Source organism: Ostrea edulis, chromosome 3, assembly GCF_947568905.1.
Source record: "Ostrea edulis chromosome 3, xbOstEdul1.1, whole genome shotgun sequence".
NCBI lineage: Eukaryota > Metazoa > Mollusca > Bivalvia > Ostreida > Ostreidae > Ostrea > Ostrea edulis.
Genome location: NC_079166.1, coordinates 91,043,746 through 91,048,701, shown reverse-complemented (window position 1 = coordinate 91,048,701; position 4,956 = coordinate 91,043,746). Strand labels below are relative to the sequence as shown.

At 39.3% G+C, this 4,956-nt stretch overlaps 1 pseudogene; it reads left to right on the top strand.

Annotated features, from left to right (window-relative positions):
- Positions 1-204: 204 nt before the first annotated feature.
- LOC125674497 (uncharacterized) lies at positions 205-3,186 on the top strand (annotated as a pseudogene).
- The last annotated feature ends 1,770 nt before the right edge of the window (positions 3,187-4,956 follow it).

Genomic DNA, 4,956 nt, shown 5'->3' with positions numbered 1-4,956 from the left:
ACGTTGTGTATACTATATAGACACGTTGTGTATACTCTATAGACAGTGTATACTATATAGACAGTGTATACTATATAGACACGTTGTGTATACTATATAGACACGTTGTGTATACTATATAGACACGTTGTGTATACTATATAGACACGTTGTGCAACTTTTTGACACGTTGTGTTGTGATTATTTTACGGCACGTTGTGCATTATGGAGAAAGGCCATTTTGGCGACCATTTTTCTGATAGTGACCCATATGAGTCGGGTCAAGAATCGAGTAGGGGAGATTTCAGTAAGGGTGAAATTGCCTAGGGGGCTCAAAGTGATTACAATGGGGACAGTTTGTCAATACATGCTGACAATGAGTCTGACTCTGAAAGACTTAACTCTACTGAGGGTGAATCGTCGTTCATGTTGGAGGGGGGCATGGCATCGTACTGTAGAAAGTACTTCTATAAACATCTGACAGATGAGAGCATCAAGAGAAATATTCTAGATGATGCTCCTGTGCCTTCAAATACTTTCTGCAACCCTCCAAAGGTTGACGAGTTTGTAGAAGATTTCATAGACTACAACTCTGTGAAATTTCTTAAGATGCATGATAAAAGTTTAGCTTTTATACAAAAGAAAATAACACAAGTTATGGGACCATTGGTCAAAGTTTGGTCAGCCATTGATGGGGCTAGGAAAGGACAGGAAGAAAATGACAAATTTTCAGTCATGGATATACTCAAATTAGTGGAGCAAGTGGTCGTTCTGGTCGGGCAGGCAAATGCTACTTGTTTGTACGAACGACGCCTGAACTTCCTAGCCAAGATCATGAAAGGTGTAAAAAAAAAAAAGGCCAAAGAGCAATTGAAAAACTTACGAGAATGATTTAGCTCAGAAGACCGATACCCTGTACTGTGACACCATATATAAAGCCCTGGATCGTAGATGCAAGAGCAAGAAGCGTGCAAGGGAAATATCCCGTGAGATCCAATCAAAGCGTAGACGTTTTGACCAGCCCTTTCGGGGGACGCCCTCACGTGTATACTCGCAAGGTCATAGCCAAGGACGTGGGGGCAGAGTCTCGACATATCAATCTTTCAAACAAAGTGGGCAAGGCCCAAAGAAGGGAGGTTCTGGATTTAGGATCCCCAAGAAGAACAGAACTGGAGACAGCAGGTATGAAATTAAAAGAGGTCATACCTCTAGTTTTACAATAAATAGTGAGAATATCGAGTCTGAACAAACTGCATGCTTCAGTAAGTCAGAAAGAATTCAAAGAAATTCATCAAAACGACATTCCCTTTGGGGGAGATTAAAACACTTTCTAGAAAATTGGAAATTGATAACAAGAGACAAATACTTGTTGGAGAATATTTCCGGATACCAGATAGAATTTCATGCAAAACCAATTCAAACAAATTCACAATATCAAATCGTTCTGCCAGAAATGGAAACATATATTCTAAATTCAGAAGTAGAGGAAATGTTATCAAAAAGGACATTGGAGTTTGTTCATTCTCAGACAAAATATCAGTTTGTCAGTCATTTATTTGTACGCCCCAAGAGGGATGGAGGAATGAGACTAATCTTCAACCTGAAAAGCCTGAACCAATACGTGACTTACAATCACTTCAAGATGGAAGACTTTCAGGTTGTGAGAAATCTCATACAGAAGGGGGATTGGCTATGCAAAGTAGATCTCAAGGATGCATACTTCTGCATACCAATTCACTAAGATCACAGAAATTTTTTGATGTTTCGTCAGATACTGCAGTACCGAAGTCTACCCTTCGGACTGACATCAGGCCCACGGATTTTCACAAAAATTATGAAACCAATTGTTGCCCTACTGAGGCGAATAGGTTGATTGATTGATTGATTGTATCTTGCTTAACGTCTCACTCGAGAATTTTTCACTCATATGGAGACGTCACCAAGACCGGTGAAGGGCTTCAAATTTAGGCCTATGCTCGGCGCTTACGGCCATTGAGCAGTGAGGGTTCTTTAGCGTGCCACACCTACTGTGACACGGGTCATCCGTTTTTAAGGTCATCTCCGAGGACCCGTGACATTCACACCTGATGCCGAGCGTTTTGGCGATGGAACTGTCACTACCTGTTTTAACGACTTAGGCGTGTTGCGACGGGAATTCGAACCCCGGGTCTTCCGCATGCGGGGCAAACGCTCTTATCTCTCGGCCACCGCGGCGGTCGAGGCGAATAGGGGTCCGTCTAGTGATATACTTGGACGATATATTGTTGCTAAATCAATCACAAGACGGGCTGCAAAAAGACAGAGACACTTTGCTGTGGCTCCTTCACAATCTGGGTTGGCTTGTAAACTGGAAAAAAAAATCAGTTCTAGATCCCACTCAACAACTAGAATTCTTAGGTCTTACAATAGGTTCATTAAAAATGGAGATAACTCTTTCAAAAACTGGTATAAAGCAAACATTTTCAAATCTATTAGGCAAGGAAACTGTATCAATTCAAGAATTAGCAAGTTTAATCGGTACAGTAAATGCCACAGTAGAGGCAGTTATCCCGGCTTCTCTTTATGTAAGAGAGTTACAAATGTTCCAGACCAAGTATCTTATGAAATCACAAGAGAATTATCAGAAAATGATTGTTCTTCCCAAAACATGCAGAGAAGATAACTTGGTGGATCCAGCAGCTGGATTAATGGAATGGGAAACAAATTCAAATGTCAGTGAACCCGGATCTAATAATAGAGACAGATGCCTCAAAACGGGGGGGGGGGGGGGGGGGGGGGGGGTATATCCCATTCTATCAGTAAAAATGGGAGGACCATGGACCCCATTAGAGAAAGAACTGCACATCAATGCACTGGAAATGAAGGCAGTTCAATCTATGACGAAGGAAAGCAAAAATATTCATGTTCACATAAAGTCAGACAACAAAACAACAGTGTCCCATCTAAACAAGAGGGGGGGGGGGGGGGGGGGGGGGGGGCACCCATTCAGGTTTGTTACTAAAAATAACGAAAGAGATATGGTTATTATGCCTATCCAAGCAGATCATAATTACTGCAGAATATCTCCCCGGGAGACCGAACATTCAGGCAGACTCAGAGAGTCAACACATGAAAGACTCGAGCAACTGGATGCTGAATCAGGGGATTTCCAAACAGATCAATCAGAGACGGGGCCCATTAGAAATGCTCAGCTACAACAGTATATGACCAGGCGCCCCGACCCACAATCAAAGGGAACATGTGCATTTCAAATACCATGGCAAAAGAAATAAAGGTATGCACCCCACCATTCTGTCTGATAACAAGATGCCTGGCAAAAGTGCTGAAGGAAAAAGCAGAAATAATAATAATAACTCCAGCATGACAAACCCAGCTATATTATCCAATGCTTTTGGCACTGCCAATAGACAATCCAATGTTACCTCCCATTCAAGATCTGCTACTATCACCAGAGGGTCAGATGCATCCACTAATGAGAACCCACACGCTGAAATTAGTGGCATGGAAAGTTTCAGAAGCAAGGAAGCAGCAGGAGTTTCTAAACAAACTTCCGAACTTTTGGCAGCAGGATGGCGGAAAGGAACTCAGACAGCTTACAATAGCTGCTGGAGACAGTGGAGTGGCTGGTGTCACACCACTGTGGAAAATATAACCGACTTCTTAGCAGAGCTTTATGCTAGAGGATATGAATATAGAACCATCAAACTACAGGTCAACCATTTCTGCCTTCCATGCAAGAGTAGAGGGGAAAATGTGGAAAGCATGAGTTGATATGTCACTTAATACAGGGATATTTAACAAAAACCACCAATTCCTCGATATACACAAATGTGGGATGTAAACAAAGTTCTATCATACATCATCAGTATGGAAAGTGATCAAGATATTTCTCTTAAAGAGATTACAATGAAATTATGCATGCTTATGGCACTTGCATCTGCAAGTAGATCATCAGAAATCCATAAACTGGATATTGGAAACATGAGCTTATGCAGTGATAAGATTGTCTTCATTTTGTCAAAATTGACTAAATCGAGACAAGTTGGACAAAATGCAATAAGCATTGAATTTGACTTTGAAGGGAATAAAAAAATTGGACATTATCTCGTGTACAATAATTTACCTAGAAAAAAACTAAAGACCTTAGAGCTACATCAAACCCCACAGAGCAGTTAAATCCTGCACAATTGCTAATTGGTTAAAATGTCTAATGGCACTGGCTGGAATAGATATCTCAATTTTCAAACCTCATTCTACCAGAGGTGCAAGCACATCAAAAGCAAACAAATTTGGATTGTCATGCAAAACCTTTCAGAAGTTTTATAATAGACCAATACATGACGAAAAGGACACTTATCAAAACTGTCATGAAATTGTAGTTTGGTATATATCTTTTGGAGACTTTAAACAATACATCATTATACCTTACTTTAGTTTACAAAATAAAATTGCTTTAGCGCACGCAATGAAATTATAATTTTCACCCAACCCAACCCAAATACATATATATGCATCCAATATATATAACCAAACAAACAAACAAACAAAAACATTAAAGATTGATATATATATATATATATATATATATATATATATATATATATATATATATATATATATAAAGGGGATTAAGAAACAAAAATATTCATTTTTTTTTCAGTTTTAACAACATTTATACAGGTATATAGTCAGGCTTTTACAAAACCCTTACAACCCAACCTGACCAGGGGGTACAGGGTTTTAAGAATTCTAACTCTTTCGCTCACACATTCACACAGACAGACATTCATACTAAACGAAGGCTAGAAGTAAAGAAAGTAGAAAAAATTGACAATGTACTCTGGCTGAGTTCATAAATATCATACTATAATAATTAACAATCAGATATATGATGTAATACCAAGGTTGTTATTTAAAAAATACTACTTTAAACACACTATTGATTGAATATACATTTACTTCACCTCGTACATGTAC